The following is a 23,483-nucleotide window of genomic DNA, read 5'->3' as shown; positions in this document are numbered from 1 at the left end:
TGTTTTGTTGAGGACACAAAGTTCACAGTGGACATCAAGTAGTTTTTCCTGCTATTTATACCCAGCTTCTTTTAAACCATATAGTCACTGAGTGCATTCGCTTTCCAACTTATTGATGAAGTTCTGACCTATGCCTATATTTGTTTAAATTCTTTGTGATTTAAGAATACATTTGACCAGTTGAAACCAAGAGTACATGTACTACATAAAATTTCAAGGTTGTGATTAAGATTCAGTAAAAGTTATGCCCCATCCAGTATAGCAATATGTGGATGCCATGTTCAATATACATATTTGCTATCATTAAACTTGCAGAGACCATGAATCAAAATAATTCAAATGCTTAAAAATCATTTTATTTTTACTGCTAGTCAAAATACAGTCACTCAAGCATATCCTTTGTTAATTTGAAAAAAAAAATGATAGTTTAACATTTATCATTAATACCATACCAAAGCACAAGATAGTGCACTTCTTACATAATCCAATGATTCATGCTGTGATTTTACCTATTTAGATGTTTCTTATTATTTTACAGTTCAGTATACATGATATACCAGTACAATGTGACACTAACCTAGTATCAGTTAAATGGATCATTACTATTCTGTTTTTAAGAAGTTTGCAGGGTAAAAAGTATAATAAAATAAAAATGTTGATACATTTATTGATTGCATATGCTAAAAACTTTTATAAAATATCAAACATTGTATCATAACAGCTTTTACAAATTAATTCAATAAATTCAAAGGTACAAAAATCAAATTATTTTCATCCACAGTTTTATCATATTCAGTTGAACAACAGCTACATCTATTATATAAAATGTATGGTAGTTGGCACTGATGGTATATATATCCTGAGCAAAGAAAATACATACCTAATCAAAGAATACAAAGCTCACTTCTATAAATGTTATCTACTAGTAAGGCAAAGTCTCTCTCAACAAACACTCTGGTAATGTATATCACCTGGATCCAAAATCTATGCAAGTTGGTCTGGGTTACATTAAACTGCTCAATAACCCTGAAAATATATGTTACATCCAGCATCAGAAGCAGGATACATCATCTATGTTTACTGATCACCAAAGAGTATATTGTTACTTTGAATGAACCTTCTCTAAAAAATTGGTCATTAATCCACAAAATCTAAGTCAAATCAAGGATTGGTACCCTGAAACATTTACATGTACATACATCATCTTTGCAGATTTGTTCAACATAGAGTTTATAATTACATGAGAATAAGACTGCTCAAAACACTTAATCTTGTGAAATCCCCCATGTGGTGCAAATGATAGAGTTTGTAATCTAGAGTCGCGAGTAAGGATTTAATCCTTAAGTCTCAGGTTCAAATCCACTGGGGATGTGGGGACCAGTCCTTCAGATAATACCATATAAACCGAGGTCCCGCCTAGCAGTTGATGTGGGCACAAAAAAGATCCCTTACTGCTCAAGGCCCTGAGTGCAAAGTATAGGTCAAATTTTGCAGCTCTCCACCAGCAAGTAGTGGCATCTCCATATGGATGAAAAATTCTTGAGAGGGATGTTAAACAACAAACGAACAAAAACAAAAAAAAACACATGAGGGAAATGTAGATCAGGTCAAGCATCTGAAGTAAGTCTGTTAATGTGCTTTAATCCTGCAAGTTTGTCCAGGTAGAGCTTAGGAATGAACCTTGCTCCTTAAATTTTAACTGGGATACAATGCTAGGTATATAGTAAGAACTCATCTAGACTGTCCAGAAAAGCTAAAAAATATTTCGCAATTTCTTACTTGCATGATTTTAAAAAACTGCAATCTAACATTATTTCAAAAAAAATTTCAACACATTTTCTAATTTTCAAAAAATTCAATGCACTATGAGACGATTTAACATTTCTTAACCACATACACTGTACTTAAAGTGCAATATACATGCATTATACTGTATGTTAAATCTTTACAGTTTTCTTCAAGTACTCTAATAGTATATGAAATATGAAGATTACCAACAGTGATCAAGCTTTAAAGTCCATTGAAACAATACATAATTAGAGCAGAGCAAACACAGACCTCTAAAAACACCAAGTGCAATGGAGGAGAAAGCATTTCCTGCCATGTGCTCCTTGACATGATTGGGCAAATGGAAAAATCCACAAACAATTCAGTGTAAACAATTTTGATGAAAAACATTAGTCAACATTCAACTTAATGATCGATTGAATTTGCTATAACAATTAATTTACACGTAAGTGTACACACATGTATGCATACTAGATGAATTATTTCACAATATCCAAAATTGGACAATAATAGTTTCTAATCTAGCTAGACAACAGGAAATTTTCATTATTACTTAAATTACATGAAACTATTGAAGTCTGTGGGCTACAAATTATATCTAAAAATTATACACATTTTAACAAGTGTTTACAGTTTAGTGTATTTATTATACACAAATGATGACTTAGTAAGACATACTAGTAAAGTCCACAGATTGACTTCCAGATTTCAGCTCAAAGGCTTGAAGATTTTTAGTGGCTCTTTCATCATTTTTTTTTCACTGAATATTTTCATTTTTATTTTCAAGACGCTGTTTTTGTTGAGGTCTTTAGCAGTTTGATGCAATCCAAGAACTCCAAGGGCAATTTAAGAACTCCTGAATTTCTTTCTTACCTGGAAAAAATAAAAATTTAAAAGTTTAAAATATATTCAACTTACATGAAGAAAACTAGTAAAACTAGTGATAATATAATAGACCTTTCAGATGTTCCAAAGCAGCTACATGTATCTAATTAAAAAATATAAAGTTTGAAGTATTTAGAGTCACCTGTATTCTGAACAAGGGATATGTGTATTTGACAGACAGATGAATGAATAGACTGATCACTATAGAGCACCTTAGTCTTTTTTCAATAATCTTTATATTAGTGAAAATCAAATAGAAACTAGAGTGTTTCAAGGAATGTATATGTCACCTGCTAGGTATCGTCATTAAAGAGGTAAATCAATCTAAGAGTGGTCAGCTATTAATTTAATATTAGCATGGAGGTTCATGCATTTGCCTGCAAGGAAAAAAAAAGGATCCAAAAGTAAAAGACTGGGATAGAATCTGGCAATCAAAGAAAATATGGTTCCCCAGTCCTCAAATGAATAACTGAATTGAAATCATGAGGAATAACTATTTATCATTTTATTAATACACATGTAGGTGCTTCCAACAATCCTCGGAGGAAAGGAATTTCAGACTGTCTTTACTTTAATTGTCACTTTGTCAGTCAACACGATTCATTGTGGAATACTGATCCCAATGTATTTTCATAGTCTTTAAATATAAGTTTGTGTGGTAACTGAATTTCATACAGTTTCAAAGTATAGTATCATGAGCTCAAAAACATATATAAATGCTAATTATCAAAACCCTGCCTCTCAAAATTTTGGAGATATAAGGTGTGACAGACGGACAGACAGACACCAGGTAAAGTGATCTCTAAGTGTCGTTCTGCTCTGCAGTTGACACAAAAATGAAAGTTAGTCAATTTTTGACCATGTATATCACTTCAGTGATGAAAGGAATGCTGAAGTGGTAAGTCTATCTTAATTATTTGAAAATACGGCAACCCCATTGGTCAGAATATAATACATATGCTGTCCAGCCTTAATTTCATTGGCATAAAGCAGCACAAAACACAATTTGATTGGATGGTGCAACTTGTTTTTCTAGGGGGTGCTGTTGCAACCCTGGAAAAGAAAACAGGACTGGGGCTTGCCCCTAGGGGGCACTTACTGACCGGAACTAAACAAACAACAGAAATAGCAATACACTAGAAATATGTCCATAGGACATGTATGCCCGCCGAGTGTATAGTAATGCAACATGAAATTTTGTGTTAATGTATGAAGTTTGATGAGAATATCTTGAAAAGTTTCTTTAAAATTGAAATTGAAATCTAAAAAAAAGGATATAGATGATAAATTCTCACCAAATTATGTATAGATGCATAGCCTTAGATATCAATATTTCAAATGGTTTTAAAACCATGCAAAATGCAAATTGAAGGAAAGTGAGGTCAAGGTCATAGGAAAGGTCAAAAGTTTTTGAAATAGTTGAATAGGTCTTACTAATTATATATGTATCAGCATATTAAGTTTGATAAAAAATATCTTGAATGATTTCTTTAAAACTGAGCTAGTCACAAGTGTGGCGCCATGGTCGCGAAGTAAGGAGTTGATCCTTATGTCGCAGGTTTGAATCCCACTGTGGGACATGGAGACCAGTCCTTCAGATGAGACCTTATAAACCAAGGTCCCGTGTCACAGTAGGTGCTGGCATGAAAAAGACCCTCACTGCTCAATGGCCATGAGTGCAGAGTATTATAAGGACAGATTTGCAGCTTTCCACTGGCAAGTGGTGGCGTCTCCATATGAGTGTAAAATTCTCGAGAGGGACTGCAGATTACCTGTAATGATTGACCAAAATCCCTACTAGGCTTTAAACTCTTCATTCTTGACCTGTATTTCGTCAAATGAGATTTTTATGCGCCCGGATCGATAGATCGGGGGCACATATTGTTTTTGTCCTGTCTGTCTGTTTGTCTGTCTGTTGTCAACTTTAATCTTCACCATAACTTTTGAACCATGAGAGAGAGAGACTTCATATTTGGTATGCATACTCCACTCATTAAGTTCTTTCAAATGACACCAAGGTCAATGACCTTGTGACCTTGACTGTGACCTATATGCTAAAAATAGCTTTTTCGAACTTTGTTGCCGCCGGGTGCATAGTGTTTCACAAACCTATCTTGTTCCAGTTAATTAAGGTAAAATTACTAATTGTTAAAACTGTAAATGATTTTTTTTTTTACCTGAGCCAGATTTTTACTTTTCTTAAAAGTGTCTGTATTTGACTGTTGGTTCCACCTATCTCAAGGAAATGATCTGTAAAAGTAAATGTTAGAAATCATAATCTGTTCTCTATCTACTATAATCATGAGAAAAGGTGTTGAAAATTAACAGATGGAGATAAAATCAGCAGTCATATTAAAGGCTTTTTTCAATAATCAATTTATTAGTGAAAATCATAAAAGTATTAGGGAAAAAGGAAAAATAAATGTTGTCATAAATTAACCTTGCATATCTCAACAATTTTCTGATAAGAAAATTATACCCGATAGATGCAATATAATCACCCTTTGCCTGCCCCTAAATTAAATTATGAAATTTTGATAGATTTTGATCTAGTAAGCAATTATTTAAAACAAGGTTCTTTTAGAGGTGCCTAGGGTCGAGATTCATAAAAAAAATCCTACAAAAAACGTGAAAACCTATTTCTATCATACTGGTTTATATTTATTACAAATGTCCTCATAGTCAGCATAGCCCAGAACGATAGACCGCAGACTCTTACCATGAACATTTTTAGTGTCCTGGTTCAAAACCATTTGTTGGCACATTTTTATTTTTTCAAACTTTTTACCTGTATAAACACTAAAGAACGAGTGCACTTATGGGCCCCGGTAAAATGTGAAAAAATGAAGAATTAAATTAAGCATAATTTTCCATCTCAGATCATTAATTGATATCTAAATCATAAGATTCAACAAATTTTATCACTGAAATTCATGAATATACAAGGAGCAAAGCCATACAATGTGGTAGGGGGTCAGCCGACATTCGTGATTTTCTATAGTAAATAGAGGATTCATTTCAAAGCTTTTGTTTATTGTCAGCCTAACATTGTACAAACTTGTGCGATTGACAAAAAACACATTATACATTTATAAAACTTGTGTGAAAGTAGGAAATTTGTACATGATTAGGCTTGTACTTAAAATATTAAAAATGTATGAAAAGTTCAATGTTTTTCCTATAACAAGCAAGAGCTATTTACCTGTATGACCTATGTTGAACCCACCCGTGGATTAAATTTTTTAAAATACTGGTAGTCACGTGAGTTCTACCCAGGTAAACATTCCTCAAAGATGCTCACGGTAAAACATAGCCACGTTTTGTATCATTATATCGAAGTCAAGCCGCATAGAGAAGTTTGTAAGTATTTGGTTTTAGGAACACGGGATAGTTAGGAGAGTTTAGTGTCGTTAAAATGTCATCATAAATAAAAGTGTCAAACATTTTTAACATTCATGCAAGACAATGGTACTGGTATTGAAAGCCACCTAAATACACTTTTTCCCATTTTAAAATTTAAAGGAACTAATGTTAATACTTATTGTATTATTTCAAATGCAAGCATGCAAATTTCTTAGTTTGATCACTATGGATACAGGTATCTATACAACTTCATTTGATTTTTTTCTCGGGTAAAATAGCACAAGAAGTATCATTCGGCAAACGCGCCTGTCAATGATCCACCATCAGATTGTTCAAGTGTCTGATTTAAATGTCTCCTCCCCTTGATTTAAATAAACGAAACTCAAAATAGGTTCGGTACGACTTTTCCGGATTTGGGGTATCTATAGGCATTTAAAAAACTTCATTTGTTTCAAATCCATGCTGATTTAGGTGATGTTTTAATGTGATTTTAATTAGAAATGTCCACTTGTGTTTAACTATTACCAAAAGAGAATAATTTGGTAATACATTCTAAAGTAATACGGCACTGAAAAAGGGCCCATTAAGCATTGCTTAAGTGCACTTGTCCTTTGATTTTTTAATACAGGCTTTTGCATTTTACTTAATATATATTCTTCCTTAAATGCATGTTTGGTGTTGATATAAAAGACATCTATGGAAATGCAGATCATAAATTCTCTTTAACTAAACGCAATCAACCAGAACTAAACCTCATTGTAAGCACACTTTGTTCGAGGACATGAATCATTCACTTTGTGTTACTCGATACTGCAGGTGTCACGAAAAAAAATCATGCCGAGCAATAATTGCCGTGTTTGCCTTTCAAGAACATAATGACGTGTAATAGTACTGTTGTGCCAGTGGGAGAGATACTGTTCTATGCAGAGTAGATGCAGTTCATTCCTCGGGAAAAATGTGTGCATTGGTGATATGTTATGCTAAAAATGCATGAGGGTTTTCAGATTAGAAAAGAATGTGGTACGGTCAGTTAAGGTTTTATGTCCCGTTGCCAATACTCAGTCAGACATCAAGAATGACCTTCAAACAAAGGATGTATCATTCTGTAAATACTGAGGTAGGATCACATGAACACACAGTTGAGTAGAATGAAATATATCGAGATAACAATCAGTATTCAAGCTCAAAAGCCCATCAAAAGATACAAAATAGGAGCAGAGCAAACACGGACCTCCAAAACATCAGAGGTGGGATCAGGTGCCATGGAGGAGTGAGCATCCCCTGCAGACCAGTCACACCCGCTGTGTGCTCCTTGTCACGACTGGGAAACAATGGAAAAATAGGAGCAGAGCAAACACGGACCTCCAAAACATCAGAGGTGGGATCAGGTGCCATGGAGGAGTGAGCATCCCCTGCAGACCAGTCACACCCGCTGTGTGCTCCTTGTCACGACTGGGAAACAATGGAAAAATCCATACACAATTCAGTGTGTAAATAATGGCCTAACAATAAGTATGAAAAACGTCAGTCAGCATTTTACTTAATGATAAATTGTATTTGCTGACAAGGTCATTGTATCAACCATGATAGAACTTACAAAATTATGACTTTAAACAAGACTGCTGATATTCTTGTTTCAGCAATTTGTTTGTCAATAACTTACCTCGTTTTAAAAATTGTTCATACATAGAGGATGCTCTTGCGTATCGAATCAACTGAGAGATATAAACCCCGTATGCAGGTGATGAAGGTATGTTGCTGAATAAGTAAGGTAAGTTGACGATTGAAAAGTTAATGTCATCACGTTTATCATAAAGCTTGGTTGTTAGATTACCGTTAATGTAGAACTAAAGCAATACATGAGAAACAAGAAACTACACACATGTGACCTAAAGTCAGTGACTGGAACATATATCGATAAGCTTTTTCTACAGACTGAAACCAATATTGGTCCTATAGGTCATCTCATATCTTTAACTAGAAGTGTTCCTTTGATATACTATATTTTACTTAATTTCTATAGACTTACTATACCCTGAAAAAAAAAAGGAAAACAGGAACTACCTGTTTAAATGACCCTGACCACCGAGGTTAATCTAAAGTTTGTCCCTGCCTACCTGAAAAACAGACTGCCTCGGGCAGTCAGTAATTTCCAACTCTGCTTATGAGATGCTAAATGTTTAATACTTACAATTAAATGCTTATATTTACATTTTTAAATTCATGATAGATTGAGAAAGTCGATAAAATCATTTCTATATTATGTCTGTATACTGTATAGGGGGAAAATAACTCGTGGTGTTAATATTCGCTATATTCACGGTGTGAATAAATCCGTGAATTCAAGAAACAGTGAATAAGTTTTCAATAACCTACATGTTATATTTGGAAATTTGAGAATAGACTACGATAGGTAAATATACGTGCAGTGCATGGTCATTTCAGTAATTACGAATCGTACTTGTCATTCAATTATTTTAATTATCACGCTTGACATTAATTTAGATCACTCAGCAGATAATAACCTGTATTTGTAAAAAAAAAAAAAACTCTTTTAATAGCCAACGCTACATGTTTAATCAATCAAAACACTAGGGTCATGGGTTTTGAATACCTGTATGTAACTATGTTACGACATGTATTTGTTACCTGCATTATCATGTTTTTATTGACATTTTGGTTTTAAAAAATCATTCAAATAACTATCGAACTTGCTGATGTATATATAAATCTACCCTGTTGTTCGTGAAGTGAATACATAACGCTGATTAATGCCTTCTAGCTATGCTATGGATTAAACGGATATAGACATTGAAGGGAGGTACATGTAACCTTTATTATATACCGATTCCGCGAATTCAGCAAACCGCGATCATGTCAGAGGAGAGAAAAACATGAAAATTACAACCCCTGAAATTAATCCCCTATACAGTACTTCAAACGAGAAATTAGTTGGAACTGGTTCCAGAAAAAAAGCTGAAAATGTTCAATAGTTTACAGACAATACTTGACACATGATGACTAAACAAAAACAGATAGCAATAAGTAATTTAAATGACTCAGGTGAATTATAACCTGTTCAATCTTAGATCCATCTTTTTTCTAATACGAGGGTTGATCCAAAAGTTCATGGAATTTAATTATTTCTAAAATGTTATTGTGATTATGCAACAATACTGGAAAATTTCACCACATTCCAATTACCAATAAGGTCACATGAGCTTTCTGAACACTGATAGTTGTAAAATCCGGGGGAGACTTCGACGTAACGTCAAGTTAAGTATGTCATGTCATGTTATAGGAGCATCTCACCCTCATGTTCAATTCAACTAAGTAATTCTACAGAATATTCTGCCTTTTTCTCCTTTTTTCTCTCAAGAAAAGCCTGGGTATCCTCTCACACCAATCGACTTATCTTCATATTACACTCATATTTCAAAAATACTCCCCATCTTTCCATATGATGTTCCAATTTCAGTAGCAAAGTCCAGCACAGTACGTCAGCGGTCAACATCCATCAACGCTTAATTTGTCTACGAGAAAAACAGACCCTCCAAAAGCAGCCACACCTTTAATCAACCTCCATGGAAGTTCTATTGTTCTTAAATTTCTCACACCACTGGAAAATCAGTTGCTAAATGCATTTTTCTCCAGCCTGTATCAGAAGTATACCCCTTTAAGTCAGAGTGTTCCTAAGATTTTAACAAAACTTATAACTTAACTGAAATGTGATGTTCTCTAACAGTTAAAAGATAAACAAGAAATCATCAACTAATAATCTAAATATCAAGTTAAATCAGTAAAATTCTCACAGACAGGTATACTAGTGGTCAAGCAATCGTAATAATGACAAAATTCTCATTTTATTTGCCACTTAGCGCAGTTTTTTTCTTATTTCACGTATTAAGAATTAAAATGATAATGAACGAGTAAATGTCTCCCCTGCATTTTAAAACATCCTTTGCTATGGCAACTGCCATAGAGTCACTATCATTAATATTTAAAATATTTTTTTATTTAAAAAATTCAACAAGTGTCTATATTCTTATTTGTAATTTTCAACCACTTTCACTAAATAAATAAATAAGAAGAAATTCCATGAACTTTCGGATCAATCCTCGTACATGTCAGTCATTAAATTTATATAATATACCGTATGCATAAGGGAGACCAAATGTATTATTACTGCATTAAGGAGACCAACCACTATCCATATGTAAATCAGTATTCAACCACTTTCACTAATAAATAAATAAAATAAGAAGAAATTCCATGAACTTTCGGATCAATCCTCGTACACGTCAGTCATTAAATTTATATAATATCTATATAATATACAGTATGCATAAGGGAGACCAAATGTATTATTACTGCATTAAGGAGACCAACTACTCTCCACATGTAAATCAGTATTCAACCGCTTTCACTAATAAATTAAAAAAAAATATGAAGAAATTAGTGATGAGACATTGGTTAATTTTCATAATCGATCATCGGTTGGAATCGGTTACTGCTTCTGATGCAATTTCACCGATTATAATCAGATTTCTTCATAGTTTTGTATACAAAAAGCAGACTATTACAATAATTTCATTTATTTCTTTAACATGAATATATAAAATACATAATATATCATTTTCTTTGTTGTTTTGCTTCTTTTACACTTTCTAGACCTAAAAATATTTACAGTGGACACCCAACATGGCTGCCTAGCGGCAGAAAACGAACTTCAAAAAGTTGTGGGGGGAATTGATCACTCTTCATATTTAAAGTAAATGTTGACTAAGTTGCATATTTTATATCTCAAATAAAAGATACAATTAATATTTTTTGAATAAAAAGAATCAGCTGATTGATCAAATCAAAGAGCAAACACAGATTTGGCAGAAAAAAAAATTCACTCAGGGGTAAATTGAATGGGTCGGTCGGGTTATTACAGGAAAACAAAAATATTTTTTTTTAGGCCCTATATATGCATCTTCGGTTCTTAATCACCTCTGCTTCGTGCTAGTTGCCTAGTATCAGATGCAGATGCCATTTTCTTTCATTAAGAAGAAATAAATTTTAAACCAGAAATGGATAATTCCGGAATGTATTGTATTTGAAGTATGTTTCCGATGATCGATTATGAAAAACTATAATCGATCATTGGAATCAGTAGCATTTTTTGTCGACAATCGATGTTTTCTGATTATCGGTACAACACTAGAAATTCCACGAACTTTTGGATCAACCCTCATACATGTCAGTCATTAAATTTATATAATATACAGTATGCATAAGGGAAACCAAATGTATTATTACTGCATTAAGGAGACCAACTACTATCCACATGTAAATCAGTATTCAACCACTTTCACTAATAAATAAATAAAATATGAAGAAATTCCACGAACTTTTGGATCAACCCTCGTACATGTCAGTCATTAAATTTATATAATATACAGTATGCATAACGGAGACCAAATGTATTATTACTGCATTAAGGAGACCAACTACTCTCCACATGTAAATCAGTATTCAAAACTTGAGATTTTAATACTCTAATAATTTACATGTTTAGTTACATGAACTAAACCTATTTACCTTTGTCATAACGCAAGAACTGTTTTACATTCAGCCAACTTTAACATTACACATGCATACAGTGTATGCCATGCATTAGGAAGACCAGATGCATTATTTCAACATTAAAGAAACCAACTACAATGGAACAATTAGACAGTATTCCAAAATGTTCATTCCAATACCATAGTAATTTCCCTTAATTTGTTTGTATTTAGATGACTTAAATCAATTTATCTCAGCCAGAATTGGAACAAAAAAGCTAATCATTAAAGTGGCCAAACACATGAACAGACAGATGGACATGATGATTCCTATGCTTATATATACCCAAAGTTGCCAAAGTAGAGCAGATGCAGTGGTTAGAGCGTCTACTCTAGAGTCGCGGAGAAAGAAGCTGATCCTTACATCGCGAGTTTGAATCCCACTGGGGGGGGGGGGGGGCGTGGAGACCCGTTCTCCAGATGAGACAGAGATATTAACCGAGGTCCCATGTCACAGTAGGTGCTGGCTCGATAAAGATCCCTCAATGCTCAATGGCCGTAAGTGCTGAGTATAGGACAAAAATTTGCAGCTCTCCACCGACAAGTGGTGGCGTCTCCATATGAGTGAAAAATTCTCAAGAGGGACGTTAAACAACAAACACTATACACCCAAAACTTTGTTTGCAGAAGATTTTGTGATACATGCTTTACAAGTATACATATTGTTCATAAGGGAATAAAAATGCTATAATACATCATTAAGGAAAGCAACTGAAATTAAATGTGCACTTCTAATTGAACTAAACAAAATTACCTTTTGTCAGAATGTAGATTTATAAACAGGAAGGCTGTTTTTCTTCATTTTTTCCATGTCAGATTCAGACTGTTCTTGAAAAAATTCTGGCATACACCCTGTAAAAGTGAACAGTGCAGATAATAAAGAACTTCTAAATAAACTGCATAGTATTTAAATGATCCACTTAAAAGGGATAACAAATGCATTTAACTCCATCAAGGAGACCAACTGATATCCATATATATATATATAAATCAGTACATGTATTTTAATTGTGATATTTTAATATCCTAGTAATTTACATGTTTAGTTTCATGAAATAAATCTATTTACCTTTGTCCAATGACCAATGAGCACAAGCACTGATTTTTCCTCTTTTTTCTTAACGGAAACACCAGGGCCAGTCTGGGGTCCATATGATTCTGGCATATGTACACTCTGTAAAATGCATATTTGTACCATGTACAGGTATATGAACAATATTTCTATACTACATACATGCATCATTAAACTTAATAATCTTTTTTTTCCAAAATTCATTATTCATATATAGTGTTTTGCTGTTAGCAAAATTCAACAAAAACTATACCGTATATATACTTGCCTATAAGGTGGTCCACCTATAAGTCAGTTGTATTTTTTGAGGTTATTTTGGAGGGATTTGCTATTGACCCGCTTATAAATTGGTACAACTTTTTGCCAGAATCAATTGACAATTTCAAATCAATGCTCTGATGTTTTAACCTGGTTTCAAAATACTAATCTTTTTATGACTCACCTATAAGTTGGACATAGAGTATATACAGTACCTGCATTATACATGCATTAGGAAGACCAAATGCATTATTGCAATATTAAAGAGACCATTGTGGCAAATGAAATCAATGTATGAATTGTATTCAAAACTACGGGTTTACTAATTTGTCTGAAGTATATCATGATATAATGTGATACACAAAGACTTTAACAGGATATGTACATATACCCACATGCCTAAATGTAACAACAGTTTAAAAATGAATAATTTTTTTTTTTTTGGTAAATTTCACTGTTTAATTTATGAAATATAAAATATTATTTAAAACCTACATTTATTAATATTGTGGGTCATCACCCCATTTTTTGTGAAGGAATCATGAAAGGCATTGTAATTTCAACTTGCTCACAGAGCAAGTTTTACACAGAGGACCAACTCTTTATTCAAAATTTAGTTTACATACTTAATTTTTTAACAATTAAGTTTAATGGATTTAAAAAACTTCAAACTAGGTCAAAATATTTTGCTTTCTAAATATGGACAAGAAATGTTCTTTTGCTTAAAATCACCTTAACTTCAGAAAAAAAATGCACTGTGCTCGTCCTCTTCAAATGCCTTGTTTGTAAATAACTAATAAAAGGTATATCTCACAAATGCTTCACTATTACAAATGTCTTACAGTAAATATATGCATCACCACAACTTATTTCATTAGTAAGAATAAACCCTTAAGTAATATGAATATAAATGCTGAAAAGTGTTGCATTGTTAGGAGTTGATCCTACTACACAAGTTTAGAGATTATCTCCATTGGTGCACTCTTTTGTTACAGAGGGGAGTTTTGTTTCCACGTTAGCAGGCAGGTGGGACAGTGGCATCTCAATATGAGTAAAAAAATTCTCAAAAGCAATCTTGAACATAGAAACTAACAAATAAATGCTGAAATGATACATTGTGATATGTAGGCATATAGGGTTGGGATAATACACAGACCTTATGATATGATACATATAAAATTTCAAAATGATTTATAAATAATGATTGTCAAATGTCAATAAATAACACAATAAAGTAGATTCATCATTTAGTGTAATGGCTAAGCATTCAGATTTGTTGTGTTTCTCATATATTGAAACTTTGAATGACACAGTTTGAAAACAAGCTGTCTTCTCTGTAGTAGCGGCACTAGTGTAGAACCCAACATGTTCCAAAACTCGTAAGAATGGCCTGATTTGAATGTCTAAGATACAGTTGCAATGCCAACCATGCCAACATTTGGCATTTGTTTATTTTTTAGATATTTTATGAACCAGCAATAATTAGGGCTGCATCAAATATATCGATACATATCTAGATTAATGAATATATCGTATCAAAAACAAGAGGCCCATGGGCCACATCGCTCACCTGAGCACATTGGCTAGGAAAAAGCACAAATCACTTCAGTATTGAAAAGTTTAAAGGGGAGGGGGCTTGGATTTTGAACTACCTGAGGATGCTTCCATATCAATATAACAAATGGCTTTACTGTTCTTGAGCAGAAGATTTTTAAAGATTTTTTTTCCTATATATTCCCTTGTTAAAAATATGATCCCCCATTGTGGACCCTCCCTACCCCTCCCCCCCATCATTTGAACAAACTTGAATCTACACTACCTGAGGATGCTTCCATATCAATATGACTAAACATGGCTTTTCTGTTGATGAAAAGATTTTTTCCTATATATTCCTATGTAAAAATTTGATCCCACATTGTGGCCCCACCCTACCCCTGGGGTTTATGATTTGAACAAACTTGAATCTACACAATCTGAAGATGCTTCCATATCAATATGACAAAACATGGCTTTGCTATTCCTGAGAAGAAGATTTTTCAAGTTTTTTCCCTATATATTCCTATGTAAAACTATGATCCCCCATTGTGGCCCCACCCTACCCCCAGGGGGTCATGATTTGAACAAACTTGAATCTACACTACCCGAGGAAGCTTTCATATCAATATGACAAAACATGGCTTTGCTGTTCCTGAGAAGAAGATTTTTCAAGTTTTTTTCCCTATATATTCTTATGTTAAACTGTGATCCCCCATTGTGGCCCCACCCTACCCCCAGGGGTCATGATTTGAAAAATCTTAAATCTACACTACCTGAGGATGCTTCCATATCAGTATGACAAAACAAGACTTTGCTGTTCTTGAGAAGAAGATTTTTGAAGTTTTTTCCTATGTATTCCTATGTAAAACTTTGATCCTCAATTGTGGCACCACCCTAACCCTGGGGGTCATGATTTGAACAAAGTTAAATCTACACTATCTGAGAATGCTTCCATATCAATATGACTTAACAAGGCTTTGCTGTTCTTGAGAAGAAGATTTTTCAAGTTTTTTTCTGTATATTCCTATGTAAAACTTTGATCGCCCCTTGTGGCCCCACCCTACCCCGAGGGGTCATGATTTGATACAAACTTGAATCATCGCTACCTGAGGATGAATCCACATCAATATGACTAATTGTGACTTTGTTGTTCTTGAGAAGAAGATTTTTCAAGATTTTTTTCTACATATTTCTATGTAAAATTTTGATCCCCCATTGTGGCCCCACCCTACCCCTGGGGGTCATGATTTGTACAAGATTTAATCTACACTACCTGAGAATGATTCCATATCAATATGACTAATTGTGGCTTTGTTGTTCTTGAGAGAAAAATTTTTAAAGATTTTTTTTCTATAAATTCCTATGTAAAATTTTGATCCCCCATTGTGCCCCCCCCCCGGGGGTCATGATTTTGAACAAACTTGAATCTACACTACCTGAGGATGATTCCATATAAATTATGACTAATTGTGGCTTTGTTGTTTTTAAGAAAAACAATTTCAAGATTTTTCCTACATATTTCTATGTAAAACTTTGATCCCCCATTGTGGCCCCACCCTACCCCTGGGGGTCATGATTTGAACAAACTTGAATCTGCACTACCTGAGGATAATTCCATATCAATATGCCTAATTGTGGCTTTGTTGTTCTTGAGAAAAAGATTTTTAAAGATTTTTTCTATATATTCCTATAAAACTTTGATCCCCCCCTTGTGGCCCCATCCTACCCCTGGGGATCATGATTTGAAAAAACTTGAATCTACACTATGTAATGAAGGTCTCACCTAAGTTTCAACTTTTACAGCCCAGTGGTTCTTGAGAAGAACATTTTTAAAAGATACCACTAAATTTTCACTAATTCTTAATTATCTCCCCTTGAAAGAGGGTGTGGCCCTTCATTTGAACAAACTTGAATCCCCTTTACCCAAGGATGCTTTGTGGCAAGTTTGGTTGAAATTGGCCCAGTGGTTCTTGAGAAGAAGAAGAAAATGTGAAAAGTTTACAACAACAACAAAAACGACAACGACGACAGACAACGGACAAATTTTGATCAGAAAAGCTCACTTGAGCCTTTGGCTCAGGTGAGCTAAAAATAACTTAATTCCAATACATTTTGGGAAGGCAGTTTTTTTATGTAATTCTGTGAAAAAGTTGGGAATTTCAATCACCAAAGATTATATTTAACTGTTTTGAATTAAAACTGATCAAAAATGATATAATCATTAAGGAGGTAGCACATCTTAGATGATTATTACAAAATCATAAAAATACATAGACAACTTTACTTAACATGTTGATTTTACAGTCAAGAAAAGTTTGAATTTGAAGTGTAATTTTTAAAGACGGTGAGACAAAAAATTAAAAATGAGTAAAAAACAATTATTATTTTTATAAAATTCATGCATAATGATTTATAAGACTTTTTTGACAGAATTGTTAAAGAATTCAATATATTGCATATCGCATTAAAAAATGTCTTTCTTTATTTCTTTTTTTTTTTTTTTTTGCTCAATACACAGCCCTAGCAAAAATGATATACAACAAGGACTTTGATTGGATTATTAACATTCATTCAATTGATCATAATTATTAACTGTTATTGCACTTTCATTTTCAAAATGTTGTTAGGTACATTGTTTGTTCATTCTTTTGCATTGATATTATAATTTATAAAAGAGTATTTAAGCAGAAAAAATTATCAATTTACCTTTCTTGGAATAAAGACATGTTGACCCTTGAGCTGAGATTTTCTCTCTTTCCATAGATTTGTTAACACTGGGGTCCACATGATTCTAGCAGAGACCCTGTAAAAAAGGACTTAACTATGGAAAAGCATGAAGAATATATGCCTATTATACATATCTTAAATTCTAATGAAAACAATGTTTTTTAATTAAGATCCATATATTTCTAATGATTGACATAATACAAATTCAAAATAAAATATGCATGTCTATATTATACACTGTACCTTAAGCAGACCAATTGCATTATTACATCCTTCAGGAGACCAACTTAAATCAATGTTTGAGAACTACTTGTGAGAACAATATATTTGTCTACTTTACAGTACTAAATGTACATGGAATCTATAGGATCATGTTACTTTAACTGACCTGCCTTAGTTCAACACAGTAATCTAACAAAGAAATTGAGCCAAAACAACATTTTAAGACTTTTTGAACAGTGCATGTTCCTATCATTTCAAAACCATTACCAGTAAAAATGCTAATATAGGAAAATGATGACAATTAATTAATATTGTACTTTCAGGTATATTAGATGAATTAAGATTCGTCAAGAAACATTTGTTAAAAAGCACTATTATCCGCTGAATAATGAAGCTACGCCCAGTGTCGCAATAGTCAACAATGCTTGACGACGGGTGATATTCCAAAAAATAGTGACTGCCCAGATTTATGCGCTCAAGGTTCACTATTATTTGTATTTGTATAAAACATTCAGTAAAATATAATAAATATTGCATGTAGTTGAGTGTAATATTGAAAATTTTCACCCCTCGAAAACCAAATACGTCAAAAAGGGGATGGGTTTCTTTTCCAACTTCTACATAGTTTCGCCCCTGCAAAAACTGGTATAGACCTTGGAAATGTTTAAACGGGCTAAGAGAAATCAAATGCATCAAGAATACTTAATTGTTTTTACCCAAGTTACATGCCAAAAAAGATTCAGAGAGACATCACATAAACATGATAAAGTTTACGTTGATTTGAGCTGAAGTTAGGGTGTCAAAAGTCATTCACGTCCAAAAGTGACAATGATCATGTGTGGTAGATAATAAACTCCTACGAGCTAAATATGCTGCCATAATCAAGTGAGGATCTTTCCCTAATCCTATATATAAATCCATTTACAATATTATATGCACTTAAGCAGCTGTTTATGACATTGTAAAATTATATAAACAAGACCGGTTTATATAATTTATATCAATTTATATAATTAATAATATAATTTATATAATTTTATCAAGATAAGTGTATGGGGTAGAGGGAGCAGACATTGAGAATCAATGTTGTCGGACCTCATGAAACTAAACTAACAGTCTTCCAAATAACCCGGGAGTCCAATGCCAGGGACCTGTTAAATTTGCAGCCGGGCATGTAAAAATTGCCAAATTACATGTCCGAAGAGGGCATATGTGAATCTTCTTTCATTGTACGATCTTTACTTGCCATTTATTCTGCCCTACCCCCATTATTCGCTTAAACGTTGCTATATGTAGTGTCGATGGATTGCCTGTCTACATTCTCGATACGACCTGTCAAATGATTGTCAATCTAATCATTGAAGTGTTTAGTTTAACCTATTTGTTTTCTCGAAGTGGCTTGCTAAATTATGAGATGTTCATCAATGCCACATACTGTGGCACTACAGTCATGATCCCATTTCTGAAATTCAGTTCAGCTAAACCGGCCAACAAATGACCAGCATGCAACTCAAAAGTTATTTATGAACAAAAACGTTTTAGAAAATGGCAATCACAGGCCATGGTTGGTTTACGACACTGAAAAAATTAATATAAAACCTTTATACCCAATGGTTTTTTTTTTGTTGCACAATACTGGTAAATGTAAGAATTTTGAGTAGGACATGTACAAATTTGAATGGGCTGGGAAAAAATGATAGGTCTACAGGCCCGAAGGGCATGTGCTGAAAAAGAATTGTTGTGAAGACCGAACTAAAGCGACAGCGCCGGGTGATCATATAAAGTCCCCTTTATTACATAATAGTTTGGCAAATTATCAACACATCAAGCTAAAATTTCAAACATATCTTAACAGTGAGCATTTTTATTTTTTAAGTTGAAACCTTGTGACCTGTGAAAAAAAAGAAATTTGTATCCCATCTAAAGTCTTAAAATGTATCAAGGTAATTTTTCGATACAAATTTGCGGTTGGGGTTATAAATGAAGGATAAAACCAGAGACCTCGGAATGGAATACTCAGAAGTCTCTGGTTTTATTCTACCCCCAACTGGAAGTTGTATCCCATCTAAAGTCTTAAAATGTATCGAGGTAATTTTCGAGGAATAAATGAGTGGTTTACAATAAAGAGGCTCGACCAGAGATGTCTAAAACGATTTATTTGACAAGAAAAAAGTCTCTTGAAGCGAACGATGTCATTTTAAAGTAGGTTAATGATTGATAATGATACATGAACAAAATACAAGCTTGAAGCGGGGGTGCCTGAAATTGAGTTAGATATCTTGTGGTAAAAATAAGTAGGGGTGCACCGTATATGAAACAAGTGCCTGTGATTGATAGTCTGAAATTTCTCCAGCTGTTCTCTTCACCTAAATATTAAAAGCTTGCAGTGATCGCTATAAATCTATACAACAGTCAAGTTACATACGGTAAACTAACATAAAAACAAGATTACAACAGTCATGATTACAGAAGGTATATTTTGAAGACTCTAGGTCAGTAGGTGAATGTAAACAGGTAAACACACGTGGGACAGTCACCGCAAATAAATGAACCACAGAACGACTTATAACATTAAAATGTAAATATTCATCTGCACACAGATTTTTGCATAATAATCATAATTTTTAAAAAGTGTAAATTAAAATATAAAATAAACAAACCTCAAACCTTGTAACAAGGCTTTTTTCCCTGCAATCTTATTCTGGTTCTCTATCACTGAGGTGGCAGGAGATAGTTTCGTACTAAAGACCCGGTCAAATTTCTTAAAAAATTGAGATATCCCCTGTTTGATGTGATATTTTATGTAGAAAAATGATTAGAATAATTATGGGACACATTTGCAGTGCAGCAGAGTGCTTGCTGAAAAAAATGATGTGCAACATGTAGGTGTCACTATGACGCTTATCATATACAGAGTTGTAAATGCGAAACTAAGACACGTGGTCAGTTGCATCTGAGGAAATTCAGCTAAAAAGCAGTAGGCCTTAGAAGAAGGTGTGTATCTCAGAGGGAAGGTGAATGGCCCCATATCAATTGGTGAATTTTTATTAGGGCTTGCATTGATTTACAGACTACTGGGTGTTTTATCCTGCTCGCTCGGGCCTGGGGGTGGGTTGTGTGGGTGTGAATGAGGCCCAGATCTTGGAAAAACAAGCCAAAATTTGGGGAGTCCCCAGGTGCATTTTTGGTACATGTGCACTCTAATAGGCAGATTACATGTAATTTGTTGACATAATTTGTGAGCCATGGGCATATGAAGTGTAATTGATTAGCCCCTGGAAAACTGTCCCCATGTAGATGTTTTTATGGATGGCATGTATATGTGTACCCCCTCGGCACATGTTTGGCATTAAAAAAAACTATCCTCTGCCACCTGAAAATGCAGGGAACCAGGCTGCGTTATTAACTCGTACACAAATTTGTTGATACGAATCAACCTATAAACATATACGAAATAAAATATTATCATAAAAAATGAAGAATTTCAAATTGCTTGAAAAATTATCTTTATGTGGTTTATAATAAATGGTTGTAATTGTATATTAATTTCTATCTAGATCTATCCATTAAAATTTGATACGTATATCAGCTTATGTATCCGTCTGAACAATTATTGTTATTACACTCCCTGTCACATCTTCATAGCTAAGCCTGTAAGCATGGTAAGTAGGAATCAATTTCAGTTGAAGGGGACCAAAACCAAACATTTTTCAGTTTCATTTGGTGGGGAACGGGGGGGGGGGGGGTATAAACCTCAAATGATCATTTTATCTCTGTCACTGAACTGCTGAAAATAATGAAGGGAACTAGGCTGCAACAGTGATTTGTTGACTGAATTAAAATACGAAATAAATTATCATACATACGAAATAAAATAATTTCATGAAAAAGTGAAGAATTTCCAATTGCTTGAAAAAAAGAAGCTTTTCATGTATGTGATTTACAATAAATGGTTGTACTTGTATATTTTCTATATATCCATTAAAATTTCAGAGTATTCAGAGTATCAGTAGTTCACTATTTGTAAACATTAACAATAATATTAAATAAATGTTACACTCACTGTGGCTTTGACTGAGTTACTGTCACATCTTCATAATTAAACGAGAATATTCCCTTCCGTAAATATTGCTATATATATATCTGAACTGTTACCAATTAATCATTCTTTGGTGAAAGAAAACCTCAGGGATGGAGAATAGGCCCGTACGTAATTTAGTTGGAGGGGGTTTGGGGGGGGGGGGGGTGAGCACAACCAAACAACATTTTTCAGTTTCAGGTTGGGGGAGGCTACAAACCAAAAATTTTTTAATAAGCAAAAGAAAAATACATTATCAGAGGTTATTATTGAGGGGGCCCAAAAGCAAAAGAAAAATAGATCATCAGAGGTTATTATTGAGGGGGCCCAAGCATAAAGGAGCAATGTTTTCTATAGTATACCTAAATTTCAGCAAAAATACAGGGGGCGTGCCCCCCCCCCCCCCGTTCCTTCAGCCATGTATTGTATCAAATCTGCTTCACCCTGATTCAGATTTTTTTTTTACAGCATATATATATTCTATTAGCAGAGGATCACATTATATTAATAAACAATTATTAAATTACAGCTGTTTTCTTTTTTACAGGGTCTGTTTCATTTATACTATATCATGATGATCATGTCCTGCATGATGTTTACAGAAAGTTTAATTTAAATTTTAAGCTCGAAATAGCTGCGTCAACTTGCGAGACTATTTTTTTTTCTACGTTCGGCCTAATTTTTAAATATTTAATTTGTTTGTGGACTTGCATAAAAGAATTAAAAAATATAGGGGCCTATCATTTAACTTTATTTCGAATTTCCTTCAGGATTTTATATACCGAACTATAGTCTAACGATTATTTAAAATCATACTTTTTCTCTTGAAAGCTAAATTAAAAGGCAAAAAAAAAAAAAAAAACACCAACAACGAATGTTTGTCTTGCGTATTCTTAATTACAACTTATTACTGTATCATTTTAGTTACTTACCCAAATTTCTCAACATCCATGGTGTTCAGAGGTCATTTTTTGAAAACTGAAGGGGCATTCCGATGGCATTCGGAACAAATGACGGAAAGCACTTGCTAAGAATTCAAAACATGGTTCATAAATTTACAATATTTTTCCTTTTTAGGTTTTTAACATAAAACATGGAAAACTAAGTTAAAGAAACACTCATTTGAACAAATCAAAAGCGGAAAAAATATATATGCTAGATTTTTTGTTTAATTGCATGTTTTTCATGGTCTCCAAAATGCAGAAAAATTATCCTTTGAAATTATACGTAGGTTATAAATTCTTTTCTTTTTTAGGGAAGATGATAGAAATTAGACAACTTTTGAATGTTAAATAACAGAGTTAAAGATTAATAATATTTAATGGCAGACTGTTTATTTATCTATAAAAAGACATTTGCAATACTGATGAGGTCAAAATAATAGGGAGACCGAAAAAGGTCGCCTTAATCCAGTGGTCTCCCTAAGCCAGAAAATATATCCCCCTTGGTCTCCTAAAGCCATATGTCATATATATATATATATATATATATATATATATATATATATATATATATATATATATATATATATATATATATATATATATATATATATATATATGTGTGTGTGTGTGTGTGTGTGTGTGTGTGTGTGTGTGTGTGCGTTTGTAAACACCTTCAACTCAGCTCAGGTACTTATTGACACATCAATCAACTCACTACAGTTTTCCAAGTCACTACAGTAATCACTGTAGTGAGTTGCCGTTTTACGAAAAATGGGTAGTTCTCGATTATTTATGCCCAAAAAATCGAGAAAAAAAGTTGGTGTCATTTGACGGTTTACACCCGTATTTTCACACACCGACTTATGATCAAAAAATGGCCCTTACACACTTTACTCGGTTTTGATTCTAGCGCATGCGCAATGCAGACTAATACTATGGCCGACTTCCGGTATGTAATGATCTCGATTTTTCTACAAAGCAACAAATGATCTCATCAGGTA

General features: G+C 33.5%; 1 long non-coding RNA gene across 1 annotated transcript; it reads right to left on the bottom strand.

The window, feature by feature from the left end:
* Window positions 1-340: 340 nt before the first annotated feature.
* On the bottom strand, window positions 341-20,179 carry LOC133176214 (uncharacterized). The gene is made up of 6 exons (XR_009719408.1): window positions 20,121-20,179; window positions 17,218-17,314; window positions 12,715-12,819; window positions 12,400-12,497; window positions 4,851-4,923; window positions 341-2,661 (listed from the first exon to the last, which is right to left on the bottom strand). It is a non-coding gene; the product is annotated as an uncharacterized LOC133176214 (long non-coding RNA).
* Between the last annotated feature and the right edge of the window lie 3,304 nt (window positions 20,180-23,483).

Source organism: Saccostrea echinata, unplaced genomic scaffold (genome assembly GCF_033153115.1).
Source record: "Saccostrea echinata isolate AGI-Se365-2 ecotype Australia unplaced genomic scaffold, CSIRO_AGI_Sech_v1 ptg000072l, whole genome shotgun sequence".
NCBI classification, from domain to species: Eukaryota; Metazoa; Mollusca; class Bivalvia; order Ostreida; family Ostreidae; genus Saccostrea; species Saccostrea echinata.
This window is presented reverse-complemented; position numbering and strand designations above follow the sequence as displayed.